The sequence below is a fragment of the Talpa europaea genome (assembly GCF_964194135.1).
Source record: "Talpa europaea genome assembly, chromosome: 14".
Lineage (NCBI taxonomy): Eukaryota > Metazoa > Chordata > Mammalia > Eulipotyphla > Talpidae > Talpa > Talpa europaea.
This window is the reverse complement of record NC_140082.1, coordinates 42,814,106-42,831,853: the sequence shown is the minus strand read 5'-3', so window position 1 is coordinate 42,831,853 and position 17,748 is coordinate 42,814,106.

The following is a 17,748-nucleotide window of genomic DNA, read 5'->3' as shown; positions in this document are numbered from 1 at the left end:
CTCTCACCATTGCTTTTCAATATAATACTGGAAGTCCTAGCCAGGGCAATAAGACAAGAGAAAGACATCCAAGGAATCCAAATAGGAAAAGAAGAAGTCAAACTATCACTATTTGCAGACGATATGATATTATACATAGAGAACCCCAAAAACTCCACAGAAAAGCTAATTCAACTCATCAATCAGTTCAGTAAAGTGGCAGGATACAAAATCAATACACAAAAGTCAGTAGCCTTCCTATACACAAACAATAAATCTGAAGAAGAAGAAATCAAAAAGACCATCCCTTTTGTTATTGAAACAAAAAAAATCAAATATTTGGGAATAAATCTAACAAAAGAGGTAAAGGACCTATACAAAGAAAACTATAAAACACTGTTAAAAGAAATAGAAGAAGACACAAAGAAATGGAGAGACATCCCCTGCTCATGGATTGGAAGAATAAACATTATTAAAATGGCCATCCTTCCAAAAGCAATATACAGATTCAATGCTATTCCAATCAAAATTTCAATGTCATTCTTCAAAGAAATAGAACAATTATTGATGAAATTCATATGGAATCACAAAAAACCCCGAATAGCCAAAGCTCTCCTGAAAAAAAAAGAAGGGAATGGAGGCATCAGATTCCCAGACTTCAAACTATACTACAAAGCCATAATCATCAAAACTGCATGGTATTGGAACAAGAACAGACATACAGACCAATGGAATCGAATAGAATATCCAGAAATAAACCCACAGATTTATGGTCAACTAATCTTTGACAAAGGAGCAAAGACTATGCATTGGAGCAAAGAAAGTTTATTCAATAAATGGTGCTGGGAAAACTGGGTCGCTACATGCAAAAGAATGAAGCTTGACCACCACCTCACACCATACACAAAAATCAACTCAAAATGGATTAAAGAACTAGACATAAGACCTGAAACCATAAAATATATAGAAGGAAATATAGGCGAAACACTACGTGATTTGCACATCAAAGACATCTTTACAGACACATCACCCAAAGCAGTGATAGTGAAGGCAAAGATAAACAGCTGGGACTATATCAAATTAAAGAGCTTTTGCACAGCAAAAGAGACAATAACAAAAACAAAGAGAAACCCCACCAACTGGGAGAACATTTTTGCACACAACACTAATGATAAAGGACTGATCACAAAAATCTGCAAAGAGCTGATGAGACTCAACAACAACAAAGAAAATAATCCAGTCAAAAAATGGGCAGAAGAGCTTAAAAGAAACTTCTCCGAAGAGGAAATGCAAATGGCCAACAGGCATATGAAAAAATGTTCAACATCACTTGTCATCAGGGAAATGCAAATCAAAACTACCATGAGATACCATCTTACACCAGTGAGAATGGCACATATTAAAAAAACTAGCAACAACAAATGTTGGCGAGGGTGTGGAGAAAAAGGAACTCTTCTGCACTGTTGGTGGGAGTGCAAACTGGTCCAACCACTGTGGAAAGCTGTGTGGAGATTTCTGGACCTACTAAACATAGAGCTTCCATATGACCCAGCAATTCCACTCCTAGGTATTTACCCAAAGGACACAGAAACATCAATTCCAAAGAACACCTGCACCCCTATGTTTATAGCAGCACTGTTTACAATAGCTAAGCTTTGGAAACAACCCAAATGCCCAAAAATAGATGACTGGATCAAGAAGATGTGGTACATATATACCATGGAATATTACTCAGCATTCAAAAAAGATAAACACATGCAATTTGCTGCAACATGGATGGCGCTGGAAGGGATCATGCTCAGCGAAATAAGCCAAAAAGAAAAAGAAAAATACCGGATGGTCTCACTCATAGCAGGAATCTAGAAAACTTAAATAAGGGACCAGGAAAATGAATAACTATAAGAAAGTGAAAATCAAAATCAACAAAAAACTATGAACCAGAGACACTTTTAGGGGGGCGGGGGCGGGAGGGGAGGGATTGGGGTCAGAATGGGGGGCTGCAATTGTATGGGGAATATAACAATAAAATTTATAAAAAAAAAAAAAGATATGATAATTTGGTTCACAAAGACCACTTTTAAAGAGCTGAGAAAGGACAATGCTTGAGAAAGAATTAGTCATTAGCAACTAGAAAAAGGATGAACCAGAAGTGGTATCTAGGAACAAAAATGGCATTTCTGTTTGCTGATTCTGTATTTCTGCTACTTTGCAGAAGCCAACCCTTTCTCCAAATTTGTTTCCATTCAGGTAACAAGGAATTGTACAAAATAGTTGAGAAGCTACTGTCTGTGGTTTTCAAACTGTCCTTCTGTTTAGTGTATTTCTGTAAAAATGTGGCCACTAGGCTTACTCAGTCTCCAAAGCTGCAGTTCTAATTTGTGGAAATCCTTTAAATGTGAATGAATCCCTAGACCAGACTGCAATTTCAAAATTTATAAAACCTTATAGAAATTCTTGTCAATCTCTTTAGTTTTTCTATGGGTATTAGAATATATTTTTAAAGTGTTAATAAAGTAAAATAAATTAAAATAAAATTTATATGTTTTCATTGTAGCAGTCACAGGAAAAGTCTGTTTTATTCTTTATTTCTCCAAAATCAAAATCTTATCAAGATTTCCTCTTTCCTAAGATTGGGATATAAACTCTAAAAACCATCTCAGCAGCCATGTAGCTCTTTAAGCCTGTGAGAGTTCTAGGAGCATATTTCCCATTGCCATTATTCTGTAGAAATCATAGGTAATAAGCCTCCTGAAAATGCTGGTCAGAATGCTGCCATAGTTTTCATGTGATGTGGATGCCAAGTCAAATGCCATTTCAGAATCTTCTACTAATAATTAAAAACAGAAGAGTCATGTGCTTATGCTCCCATGCTCTGCATCAGAAAAAGATTCTGTAATGAAATAAACACAAATTTTCATTTATAACTTTGCCCAAAAAATGTTTACACTATTTTGAGAAATGTTTGAAACATTTGAAATAACCGTTGTACTTAAGGAAAATTGAAATCTTATCTGAGTGTTTTTTTTTTTTTAAAGATTTATTTATTTATTTATACAAGCACTGGGTACAGTCAGAAGAGTGGGAGGGTGAGAGAATTCACCAGAGCCAGAGCAGGGAGCAGAATAGGCAGACCAACAAAGCACACTGCTGAGGGGAGCAGCAGGCAGCAGGAGAGGTCTGTGCGCCATGTGGGACCCTCGCCGGAGGCCTGGGATCGACCCCGCACTGCAGAGGCTGCGGGCAGCTTCGCAGGCCAGTGCTCAACTGCTGCACCACCAGGGGAGGCCCTTATCTGAGTGTTTTAATGAAATTTATAAAATTCTATTATGCAAAAATGATATAAGGCAATCTTAAAATGAAAATGGATGGAATAGCTACTAGAGAATAGGATTTGAAAAACTATGTAAATAATATTCCAGCAAGTTATATCATTTCTGAATTTTTGAATTTATAAAGTAAATGACATTTACAAAATTCCATAGTATATTACACATAAAGATAGATGGCCAATCTTTTAAGTGAACTTTAGAAATGTTATAAATTAATACTATTTTAATAGGGCAAATCTCTAGAAAATTTTCAGTTGCTGATTTGATTTTCACCTGTGCACTTTATTATGCATTGTGTACCAATGTGAGGATATGAATACATTTATGAATGTCTTCATTTTAATGGTTTTTGTATCTGTTTACATTTTCATCTGAAAATTGCTTTACCAAGAGTGATTATGATTAATTGAGACTGGGAGAAAAAAATGACCACGTGGTTATCTATATTCTGTTTTATCATTGTATTGTATAAATATTCATTATTTCATTATAGGCATACCAAAAGTAATGATGTTTCATTTTATAGTGTTGTTTTAAACTTTTATTTGTTTAACATCAGATATAAATCCTTTCTGTAAGGCCATTCTTTGAGCAGGTGTTCATTTAAGTGTGTTTCATTGATTTTTAATTTTTTTTGAATAAAACTAATCTGCTAAAGCAATAAACTCTAAAAATGTTTGACCTCAGCATATTAACTATTTTAATTATAGCTTTCAAATAGGTTTAAAATTTGTTCATTAATATGTAATAAAAATAAAATATTCAGGAAATAAACAAAGTCAAGCTCCAAAATTCCCCACACCAATTGCTACTGGAAATCAAAATCTCTGTAAAACACAAATGAAATATATCTGTGAATAGGTAACGACACATTATTTTCAAGGATAGATGCACTATTTCTTTTTTTTTAAAGATTTATTTATTTATGCATACAAGAGCTGGGGTACAGGCCAGAGATGCAGGGGAGTGACAGGATTCACCAGAGACAGAGTAGGGAGCAGAACAGGCAGACTGACTGAAATACACTGCTGAGGGGAGCAGTGGGCGAGACAGGAGAGGTCTGCTGCACCATGTAGGTTTCTCCCTGGCCAGCCAGGGATTGAATTCATGCTGCAGATGCTGCGGATTGCTTCATAGTGCAGTGCTGAACCCCTTGCACCACCAGAGAGGTCCCTGATGCACTATTTCTTTTACCCAACAACAATATCTAACCATAGTCATCTTTAGATAGCTTACTGACATTGATATTTTCCAAAATTTATTTTTAAAAGTCTTCAGGAAGAACTCTTATTTTGGTTTTTGAGTCAAAGTTACATATTCGCTTCACCTAAGTACAGTGTGTCTTGACCCATATCACAATGTCTTTACAACATTCACAGTAAAATAAGAGGTTTGTTTATTCCATGTGGACCTTGTGATCCTTTTTCTTTCCTGCATGTGCTTTCAGAGTCTGCCAATCCTTTGACTAATTCATTCGTTAGACTTGCCTACAAATACAAAATTGAGCTCTGATTATTCTAGAAGGTAACTGGGTATTTGCATCTTGACCTGAGAACTAAGCTTGTTTTTTGCAGTGGGTGACCCATGACCCATAGCTCTTTAATTTCAGGTTAGCCATCACCTAGGAATTGGTTGATATGTTTTTGAGAAGATTCAACTGAAGAGTTGATCTTTATCTCAAATTGGTAAAAGAACCAGAGGGTCTTTCTCAGCAACATTTGTCACATGAAATTTTCCTGAATTTCTAGAATGGACTTTAAGAGCAAAAAGCAGCTGTTAGTCATTTGGAGCCTGATCCCAGGCCCTGCTTCTCCACTGTAAAGGAGGGTTCTGTGATTGGTATAGAAATGGGAGAATTAGAACCAGGCCTCCTAGAAATCACAATTTTACAAACATTGCAAGCATGAATACATCTCATGTTCTGAGAAAGAAATGATGAGAATACACTCTACATGCATTCTAGGAATTTGTAATTCATATGAAAAAAAGTGGAAGGAACTATTGTTGATTTTTAGGAAGGAAGTTTCAGAAATATCTAGGTTGTTGCTACTTATTTTTATTCTCATTGTTTTTAGGCAGGTGTTTGGTTCCTTCTTGCCAGGCAGCCTGGCATTTTGTCTTATTTTTTATTGGGAAACACATTTTAACATCTGCAAGTCATTTGTAACCAAGCAATCAGCATCAGGTTTTCATGTATCTTCTGCCATTCTTTAAGCCATGACAAATACATTGATTTACCATGACAAACTTCCAAAAATTTCTCCTTTTGGCAGTGACTTGCACGTTCTACCAACAAATGTAATCTTGCTGCTCTCTGCTTGAGTGGCAGGGGAAAAGTTCCCCATTTTGTTGTCCCATGTAAACCCATCCAAGTTGGAAGCCAAAGAGTTATTGTAACAAGAATAGATACTACCCATTGACCTAATCAGATAATCAGGCCATTAAAGGGTCTTCCCTTTAAGTTGTACAATATTTTCATTTATATTTTCACTGCTCTGTCCCTATATATATATTTTATATTCATCCTAAAATATTCATCCTAATGAATATATTATTATTCATCCTAATAATTAATTAAATTTTTCTCTGATGTGTCTCTAATCAACTTACTGGCTTGAGCCAGAGTATAAACTACTCAAGTCAGGGGCCTCCCTGGTGGTGCAAGGAGTTAAGTCTCAGCACTATGAAGATATCCACAGCCACCACAGCTAGAGTTTGATGCCTGGCCAGGAAACTAACATACAAATGGCGCAGCAAATCTCTCCTGTTTTGCCTGCTGCTCCCCTCAGCAGTGTATTTTAGTCAATCTGCCTGTTCCGTTCCCCACTCTGTGTCTGGTGAATCCTCTCACTCCCCCACCCCCACCCCCCCGCCACCTCTGGCCTACCCCAGTTCTTGTATGCATAAATAAATAAATATTAAAAAAAAAACTACTCAGGTCAGGTGAAATGGTAGGGAAAAAATGATGTTTCTTTTAAATGAACCCTTTGGGAAGAACAAATATGTAAACTGTTACTCTCACAATGAAGTTGGGCAATTTTCTGCCATGCACCACTTGTCATACAACCTCTATACAAATGTATCTGGGTTTTCAATGTAGTTATAAAGTTGACATTCACAGATTAGAGAAAGGGAGATGGAAAATAGGTATCAGAGAAGGACAACTCTAAAATATAAATAATTATAGCTGAAGCAAAGCAAGTAAAAAGGCAAGAAAAGGATTCTGAGTCTTGCAAGAGAGTAGACTAAGAAAATTCAAGCCATAGAGAAAGTAAGCCTTTTTATACAGGATCTTAAAAAGATCTAATATTGAAAGGTAAGAAAAACGAAGAGGGAAGAAAGAACAGAGATGAAAGCAGAGATGAAAGATGGTCAACTAACTCAAAGGCTAATGTCTGGAAAAATGAGAAAGATTCATCAAGCTATTAGTGTGAGGAAGGAGGGGACCTGGTGCTGGGGTGGATTACAGCATCCAAGTGGAGATATGAGAATGCTTAGTTCAAGGCTAGAGGTATTAGGAAACTGACAGTACATATGGTATGGATATTTCACAGGTGAAGATGGAAGCCCAGAAGCACAAGTTCTTGTTTATTTCTTATGCATTCAGTGGTATCTCTGGTATGCCCCAAGGACTATTTTTTGCTCAGTAATTTCTTTGGTTGCTTCCAGGAACTTTACACTTAATGTGTTAACTTTCGTTATCCTGCTTCTCAGTTTGACTTAGATTGAGAAAGGAAAAGCAGGGACAGTAAAATGGGAGTCAATTAAGAGTACAGATAATGAATATTCTTGATATCCCCCATGAAAAAGAACATGTGTAAGCCTACAACTAGTGGTTTTAATGGTTGGAATGTTTGACTGTACTATAACTGAATTTGCTTTGTGTTGAAAACATTGTGATTAATATCTGAACTCAGTTTTTCTGGTGATATTAACTGCAAATAAACTCAGACCCATTACTGATATTAACTTTATTAGAGGTCCTTCTTATGTGGTTGTAAGTGTATAATGTCCAAGTGTCCTATACTACACTGGAACTTTTACAAATATTTATGAATAGAAATTGTCATTTACTCAAAGCATAAGATGGCAAAATATATAGTAATGTGCATGTGAAGCTCTAAACCCATGAGTTAAATTATAAAACTTTTATGTATCAATCCATATCTATAGATATATAAAACTGAATGGCTTTTTTCCCCTCAGTGGGAGAAAACCATTAGTATTATGAACAATTCTGGCCAATAGTCACAACATTTTTGTTAGTAATGCCAAGTGCCCTTGCCAAATGGAAGGAAGACTGCCTCTCAGATATAAATCTTTCCATATATAGTAAAGCTGCAATAGTTCCTTTGTGTCATGAGAATACAGAAAGCAAGGATTCTCATTTCATCAATCTTGACAAGGGACTGATATTGAAGACCTACAAAGAGCTCATACAACTCAATGAAAAACACTGGGCAGAAGAGCTCAACAGGCACTTCTCCAAAGAAGATATATAGATGGCCTACAGGCACATGGAAAAATATTCATAATCACTTGTCATCAGGGAAATGCAAATCAAAACAACAATGAGATACCACTCCACATTGGTAAGAATGGCCCATATTTAAAAAATAAAAACAAACAAAAATAACAAGTGTTGATGATGGTGCGGAGAAAAAGGAACTCTCTTATACCTATTGGTGGGAATATAGACTGAGCCAGTCCCTTTAGAAAGCAGCATGGAGATTCTTCAAAAGAAATAAAATGCATCTGCTATACAACCCCACAATTCCACTCCTAGGTATCTACCTAAAGAACACAAGAACACGAATATGAAAGGAAACATGCTGTAAACATTTTTAATAACAGCACTTTTTATAGTAGCTAAGATATAGAAACAACCTAATGCCCTAAAACAAATGAGTGGATAAAGAAGATATGGTATGAATACAGAGTGAAATATTACTCAGCATCAAAAAAGATAAACTCAGATCATTTGTGGCAACATAGATGGAGCTGGAACCAATTATCCTCAGTGAAACAAGCCAGGCGAAAGATAAATAGGGATGGTGTGACTTATATGTGGAATACAGAGAAACCAAATATAGGGTCAAACAAAAACAAACTTTTAAACCAACCCTCAAAAACTAACCATAGATTTGAGTCATCCAAGATTGGAGGGAAGAGGAATGGAGAGAGGGAAGGAAAAGAATGGGGTGAGAGAGAACATAGTAGACTGTGGTAAAGGACGTGAGAACATGGGAGGTGGGAGAGCTACAGAGGTCACATCTAAGAGGGTAAATCCTATATTACCAAAATATTAGTAAAAATGTAAACTATGGTACTTGATTTTTAAAGAAAAACAATTATGCTCTTTGTTTTAAGTAAAAATAAATAATAAATTTCTAATTCTTGCCCACTGGTTGTTGACTTGAATAGTCAGGCATGAATTCATTCCTGACAAGATACTAGGAGATGGAGAAGAAAAAAGGGACATAGGAGTAAAAATGTTTATAAAATGTCCTTTCATTTTATTTTTTTTAATTATCAGCACCTGGATCTGAAAGAAATACTGAGGAATGGTGTAAACATACCCTTATAGTAAGAGGTAGTGAAAGTATTTGTCAGGGCTGCCCAGGGGCAAGGAAAACCAGATGTCTTGAGATAGTTTTCTAACTTCTCCACTTACCAAGTCCTCTCAAATTCAGCACGGTCACTGTCCCGTGTGCTCTTACAGCACTTAGTATTACTTTACTTTTTCAATTTTTTTTTAAAGATTTATTTATTTATCCATATAAGCACTGGGTACTGTCAGAAGCACGGGAGGGTGAGAGAATTCACCAGAGCCAGAGCGCAGAGCAGAACAGGCAGACTGATGAAGTACACTGCTGAGGGGAGCAGCGGGCAGCAGGAGAGGTCTGCACGCCGTGTGGAACCCTCCTCCAGTGGCCGGGGGTCGAACTGGCGCTGCAGAGGCTGCAGGCAGCTTCGCTACCCAGCGCTTAACCGCTGCACCACCAGGGAGACCCACTTTTTCAATTCTTATCAGAAGTAAACAGTTAAATAGGAGAAGGCCTATCTTTCATACAAAACTATAAGCTCACTGAGTAGGAAACAAACTTTGTACAATGCTGTGTTTCCTGCAGTGCAAAGTATAGGACTATGGACACAATAAATGAAAAACAGTAAAGAAAAAAAAAATAATCCCCTGATTCAGTAAGAATGTGGAAAATGGAGATTAAAGTTGAGAACAAGTTTTTAAAAAAAATTTAAGAAAGAAAATAATTAATGAGCATCTTTTTACCAAGATCTTCTCAGTCAGAACAAGGAGCAGGCAGGTTTTGTGTCATTGGCTCTATTGTTTAATAAAAATTTGTGTGGTATTTGTGCTGGGTTCCTGACCCATTGCTTCTAAAACCCTAGTGAGGGCCTCCACGGTGGCGCAGCGGTTGAGTGCTGGGTTGCGAAGCTGCCCGCAGCCTCTGCAGCACCGGTTCGATCCCCGGCTGCTCCCCGGCCACTGGAGGAGGGTCCCACATGGTGCGTAGACCTCTCCTGCCGCCAGCTGCCCCCCTCAGCAGTGTACTTCGGTCCTTCTGCCTGCTCTGCTCCCCGCTCTGGCTCTGGTGAATTCTCTCACCCTCCCGCACTTCTGACTGTACCCAGTGCTTGTATAAGTAAATAAAATAAAATAAAATAAAAATAAATCTTAAAAAAATAATAAATAAAACCCTAGTGAATTCCCGAGGTACAGAAGTGGGTTTGTTATTCCTGACTCCATCACACTTGAGTTTATGTTAATGAGATGATCAGGATGAGGGCTGGGGACCAGGAAGACCAAACCATGTGATTAGATGGTGGGTGATTTCCAGGGAGGCAAAAGGGGCTGGAGATTGAATTCTTGGTCACGAGTATGTAATGAAACCTCAGTAAGTCCTGTGGACACTGAGTTGGGTTTTCTGGTTGGTAAACACATCAGTGTGCTGAGCGACTGACATGCCAAACTTCCACAGGGTAAACTGCATAGAATATCTGTGTTGAGACCCTCTCAGATCTTGCCCTGTATAAGTCTTTGTTTGGTTGATCTTGATTTGTATCCTTTATAATGAAAGGATAATTGTAAGTATAGTGTTTCTCTGAGTTGCTCTAGTAAATTTTCAAAACTGAGGGGGATCACAGGGACATGGGAACTCCCTGGGCTTGCAGCCAATTGAAAAAAATTGCAGGTGGCCTGGAGATACACTGTGGCTGGCATCTGAAGTGAGGACAGACTTGTGCGCTGTGTACTTTAACTTGCAGGTCTGTACTAACCCCAGGTGGTTTGTGTCAGAATTGAATTGCATGTAAACAGTTAGTGTCAGAATAAGCTTTTGTAGAGGGACTTTAAATACAATTTATATTGATATTTTAATTTGATAACAAAGTTTCAATTATGAATAGTGTGCACATGTTTGTATATAAATAGATTTGTGTACATATGAGCAAATATGGATTGCAAGTATTATCCATCAATGAATTTTTAAATAAAGCATAAAATTGTTGCATAATATATCTAATTTCTCAGTACAAATACTGTTGCAAGTTACATTAAAAAATTCTGATCTTTCATGTTTGTTTTCTCAATGAACTGCCAAACAGTCACTTAAATAAAACCTCCAATGGTCTTGCCATTTCATTTGATGAAAATAATGAATTATTGATAGAAATTTTTCAGAGAAGTTCAACATGAAGACTTATTCAACCATGGCTTCCTTTGTCCAAACTGTATTCAGCACACCACATAATAAGTGTGCTATTTGTAAGTTTCCTGCATATTCTACAGGAGAAATCTTCTCAGTAGGGCATGAAGTAGGCACTTCTAAACATGCCTACTCCCCTTGTAGGTCAATATGTGAGCATTTAAAAATGATATTCAAAGATTTGTAGGAATAGAAAGAACTTGAAAGTTTGAAATTTGTTGCCATATTTTAATGTTAAAATAAAATGTATGCTAAAATCTGGAATTATTCACTGCCCTATTCTTACTTAGCTCTGATTGCTGACCAAGTAAAGTAAACCAGACTGGACTCCTTCAGATTTCTCTCTAAATCATGAGGCAGTGAAAGGCAATCATGGACAGTAAGTGGCTGGGATATTGAGCAGAGATTAGCTCTGATCACTCACTAGTTAGGGAAGGCGTCTTTTCCAGAACACACCCTCTCTGCAGGGAGGTATTTGCTATGAACTTTCCAGAAGGTACTAGATTTAAGGTAATGTGGGTAGTGTCTGTTTTTGTAAGCTGCATTCAGAATCTACTGATGGGCATTTGGAGCCTTGCTTGCTGCACTGGATATTTTCAGTGGTCTGGTAGAGTAATGAACTGAGCATTCTTGACTACTGTCTATGAAAAATGATGGGTGGTCTTGTAACAGGGAGGCCCCCAGGTAAAAGGAAGCTACCAGGTTACCAGTTTCCCTGCCCCATCCAAGAGTTGAGCAGGGAGGAGAAGAAACTAGAGAGGAGCCTGGAGAAGGAAGGAAGCAGGGTAGAGAGTAAGAAGGAGCCCTGGAGGAGGCACATGGAACAGAGAGACATGAAGAAGTTGCACTGGTTTCTTAGTCCTGGACTGGTTGAAACAGATGTGGGTGAGAGACCCATGGGGAGGTTAACAATGGTAGCTTTTATCTTTTCTTTATTTTAAGATTTATTTATGTGCACCAGAGCTGGGGTGTAGACCAGAGGTGGGAGGTGGGGAGTGGGGAGAGGATTTATCAGAGACAGAGTGGTGAGCAGGACAGGCAGATCTACTGAAATCCACTGCTGGGAGCAGTGGGTGAGACAGCAGAGGTCTGCTGTGCCATGTGGGTAGCCCCTGGCTGGGTATAGAACTCATGCCTTAGTGGTGGTGATAGCTTAATAGTGGGGAGACTTTAAACCCCGTACCACTCGGGAGATCCATAGCAACTTTCATCTTGATTTTAATTTTGCTCTTTTCCTCCCAGACTTGTTTGATTGTTTCTGACCCTTTTCTACGGGTCCCCACTAAAAGGTGCTTTAGACTTGTGGCAGCTTTCGGGCCTTGCTCTGGGCAAATCCTGTTTGGGTGGACTTTTACCCACAAGGGGATGGGTAACTTTGGGTGCTTGATTTGGAAACTATATTTTTTGTCTTTTCTGTATTGTACACTAATTGTATTAAAGTTCCTTTCCATTAACAGTCTTATATGTTTTGTCTTGATGAGGCAGATGGCAGAACCTATTTAGAGCAGGCAGGTTTTGGGGTTCAAGGGTGCCCCTCTCCTTGCTCTGTATCAGTCTGGAATAGAGAACAATTTCTCTAGTGATATGGGGGAGGAGGGAGAGAGAAAGTACTGAGTAGCTACTCTGTGTCAGAAAAAATGATTTAATTTTTTAAAAAGATTTATGCATAAAGAACTTGTGTGTAGGCCAGAGGTACAGGAGGTGAGAGAATTCACCAGAGACAGGGGAGCAGAACAGGTAGAACTACTGAAATACACTGCTGAGGGGAGCAGCTGGCAAGACAGGAGAGGTCTGCTGAGCCATATGGGTTAGCTTCCTGGTGGGCTGGGGGGTCAAACTCATGCTTTGTGGCTGGTGATAGCTTGATAGTACTGAGACTTTAACCCCCGCACCACCAGGGAGTCCCATTTCATTTAATTCTTAACCAAAGTTTATGAAGTAAATTTCAATTCCTTTGTTCATTTATTTATTATACAAATAGTGAGTACCTAGTCTGTGCTGGAAACTGTATAGTGCTGGAACTAGATGGTCCTTGCCTTCTAAAACCTCATATTCTTTTTTTTTTAAGATTTATTTATTTATGCACATAAGAACTGGGGTACAGGCCAGAGGTGTGGAGGGTGAAAGGACTCACCAGACACAGAGTGGGGAACAGAACAGGCAGACTGACTGAAGTACACTGCTGAGGGGAGCAGCAGGCAAGTCAAGAGAGGTCTGCTGCACCATGTGGGTAGCTCCCTGGGTGGCTGGGGATTGAACTCATGCTTCAGTGGCTGTGAACTGCTTCATAGATTGTGTCTTAACCCCTTACACCACCAGGAAGACTCCTAAAACCTCATATTCTTGTGCTATTTAATCTTCGTATGACATTAACCCAATGTCAGTTAAAATGGGGCTTTAGAATATTTCTAAAATAAAATTAATATAGCAGATAATAAACAAGATATGTAGGTGATAGGGCAGATGGAAAAAGACAAGTGATCTATTTTCTGTTATACTTTCACATGGAGAAAGGGAATGTGAGACAAAGAACACAAATAAATTTCTCTGATTTATTTTTAATTTTTTTCATTTTACTCTCTTTTTTAAAAATGAAATATATTTGACATAAACATTTCTGATAATATAACTGCTCACACTAGGCCTTGAAGTCACCTCTGTCACCTGATAATACTTGGCTTCTGAGACTTTCCCTTCATCATACTGCAGTGAACTTTATTTCAAGATCAGCTTGTCCATTTCACAGGACTGATCTCCTTCCAAATTTCAGATGGGAAATGTCAGCCCTCCTGTCAACATCCCTAACATTTAAATTCTTGGGATTCCAGAGATACTCTAAGAGAACAGATAGGAATTGACTATGTGTACACAATTACTCTTCCAAATGTCATAGGGAAAAGGCAAAGAGATGTCTTCTCAAACATGTTTAATAGCAAAGTAGGCCAATAAAGAGATGATGTAAATCAGGAATTGTTTCCTTGCTAAAGGGTTTAGTGTACATATATGAAAAAAAAATTATAATATATATAGAAAATTTAAACTGATTGCTTTTCATTTCAGGCATTGTGAACTTTGGGGACATTGGGCTTCTTTGTCAAGTGGACATCAAATTTATTAATATGACAGATGCCACATTTGCCCAAGGAGGGGAGTATTTTGGGATGTCCTAAATGTAACCCCCTCAAAAAAAAAAAAAAAAGACATTTCTGCAGAAGCCTGTCCCTCAGCACAGCCCCAAACGGCTGCCAGGAAAGGAGTATGACTTTCATGTTAAATGATCCTGCCCTCATTATTATGTCTGAATGTGTGAACGTGGCTTGTGATTTCAAATAGCTGAGTGCTCCTTAGCTGACTCATAAGAAAGTTTCAAGACTGTTTACTATGTCATGAAGAATCATCCCAAGTGTGGCCAGCAAGCAGGGATGAATGCTTTGATATGATTAGCAGGGTTTACCGTAATTTGTGGAGTACTAAAATTAAGCTTGGGGATAGCCTACAGGGACAGAAGGATTTGTTCTGCTGACCAAGCAGCTGCCCAGGGACATACAGAGAAGCTGAAAACAGGTGAAGCAGAACTTAGGAAAAATGCCATTTCAGGACTGATATGAAAATTGTCCAGGATGACCTTGTGAAGAAATTGAAAGAAGATGGTAGTGATTTTAGTGTGCAGTGTTATGAAAAGGTAGGAGGAGGGCTCTGTTTTCTCAGGATACTGAGACTTGAAGGGACTGCCAAAGAGAAACTATATTTGTCACTGCAAGAATAATCAGTAGTTTGGCATTTGGACTCTTGTGACAAGGATGAAAATGAGATTCTGTGAAAGACATATCAGAGTCAATAGGATAGGCTGGAGTTTGTAACAGGAGGGATGAAACAACCAAATTGAGACAGTTTGCTGAAGAAAGCAAAATTGTCAATAATTGCCTCAAACTGAGAGTATACCTGTGTGGGGAAAGTGGGGTGCTTAGCAGAAAGGAGGGTGAACTCAATCTTCTTCATGTTAACTTAAGAGAAACCGGTTAGGTGTCCTGGTGAGAATGATGGAAGACAGTTGTATAGATAACTGCCCACAGGGAGATAATGCCTTAGGGATTTGTGAAGCCATTGGATCCAGCTATGACTCACTTTCTTTTTTAAAATTTAACATGGCTCACTGGGATCTTCTTACTCTGTACTGCTATGACATATGATGAAGACTGAACCATAGGAAAGAATGTTTATAAGAGGTTCGTGTTTGGTGACCCATTTTAGCAGCGCTTTATTAACTAAAACTGGGAGCAGGATCCATGGTTTACCCACGGCCAGCTTGTGTGTGCCTTCTGGATTTCTGATTATCAACAGGTTATGAGTTGGTGCAGTTGCATCAGATTGGATGCTTTTTTTATTTGTGTATTAGAAAACGTCCATCTTTGCACAGTCATTGGTATTGAATCATAATACTGATAATTCTTATATTTGTGCAGTCAATGTACAGAGAAATTTCAAATGCATCATATAATTGTTCACACAATGCTCTACTGAGGTAGGAAGGGGGCAGGCACCTTATCCTTTTATTATCTAGAGGAGTGAAGATGTAGGTTAAGTGAATTGCCCAAGGTTAAATAAGAAGGACAACTTGACTTCTTCTTACCTACCTGAAAAAGTAGAATTTTTCAGCCTTGTATGAATAATATACACTGAAACCTTTTATCAGCACCGAACTGCTTAATCTAATCTCAGTGAGTTTCTAACAGGCATTAAATGGGAATACAACCTCTTTCAGGGGCCAGGAAGATCAGTTCTTAGAAAAAAATACATCCTTAATTAGAAACATACCCTGAGGCTGCTAAGGGTGTGGGGGAAGACAAAGTCTCTGGGTAATGCTTGGATTAGTTTTCATGCACATGCACACATACACACATTTCCCCCCCAAAACTGTTTGAAAGTTCATGCAGAGCTATAATAGTTGGAGGTCACATGTAGAGTCCAGGATCTCATTTCATGAGCTACCTTAAAGATCATTTCAGAGTCAATTAAAATAAGCTGGCCATTGGATAGTGCATGTCACTGTGAAGCAACAAGAAGAAAATGGGAAAGCCCATCATCAGACAGACATGTGAATGTGGAGTTTGAGAGAGAAAAGATGGCAAAGTGCCAGTACTTTAAAGAACAAATGATGCCTTTTAGGCCTGGGAAGCCTGGGGCAGTGCTAATGGTTTATGCAAAGGTCACTATGCCAGTAATGGTTATTGTCAAAATAGGATTCAATTTAGCAATAACACATTAACAGTGTTATAGTGGTTTTTGAGCATAAACCTTACTATACTTATAGTCAAAGAAAAGATTATTATCCAAAACCTCTTTAGAATATAATATCATATGATTATAAGGAAATACAGTATTTCTATTATTTTAAATTAGTTTTCAGATACTGTTCAGAACTCTCTGTTCAAATAACTTCCTTTCATTTTGGCCAAGTCATATATGAACAATGTGTACTGAAATCTACATTAGGTGATTACCTGCTTGACCCATCTCAGGAAATCTGCTATGGCCAATCAGAGATAAAACTATTGTTTTAAGTGACAGTAAGCTCATTTGTATAGGAAAGTTGATCCTAGTTTAAAAAGTATCTCTCCTGGGGCCTCCCTGGTGGCGCAAGGAGTTAAGACATAACCTATGAAGCAATCCACAGCCACTGCAGCACAAGTTCGATCCCTCAGCCCACCAGGGAGCAGGCTACATGGTGCAGCAGACCTCTCCTGACTCTCCCACTGCTCCCCTTAGCAGTCTATTTCTGTCAATCTGCCTGTTCTGTTCCCCACTCTCTCTAGTGAATTCTCTCACCCTCCACACCTCTGGCCTGTACTCCTGTTCTTGTATGGATAAATAAATAAATCTTACAAAAAAAGTATCTCTCCCAAGACACCTGGTATTTTGGGTCTTTATTTGATCTCTAGGGAGATCTTCTGTTGATTACTACAGATATATGCTAGAGGTTCAAATCTTGCATATATCAAAATTTAGCTCCCAGAGATAAACTTTAAAACTGCTCATTAGCTTTTGACCTTATTTTTTAATCTTTTTTATTGTTTATTTAGACTATTTATGACTGAGCTTCCATTATCTATAAACCCACCATTTAAGAGTGGTTTCTATAAAATGTCCAACTAGTAGAAGTTAGAAATTAGACCTTCCAGAAGTTTTCATCACCTAAATAAAGCATTTAATAACACAAATAAGGCACATTTGAATTATCTTCTAATTTTATACTTCTTTCTCCTTCCCTGCTTGATATACATCCTGTGAAATAACAGGGCTGTGAGACCCCAAATTCAACATGTGCTTCTTGAACCCCCAGAGGGTGAGGACACAGAGCCAACTGCCTATGTTTGAGTCTCAGTTGTTTTCATGTTTGCCTTAATGTAAGACTGTGGGCCACTAATTTAGTCTCCCTGTACCTGCATGTTTTTTATCCATGAAATCAGGATAATATTAACACCTATCTCCTATGCTTGAGAGTTTGGAATGAGCAAGTGTCACAGCACTAGAACATATGTGGCTAAGTTTGCTGCTATCATTCTCCTCACTTAACTATTACTAGTTTCTCACTTGACTACTGATTTATATTTGTGGAATTGTTTCTGGTAATTTTCTAAAACTCTGGAGTACCTTACTGGCCTACATTTCCCTTTATTTTCCTTGGAAGTATGTGTTGTACAGGGCATAAAGTTTTC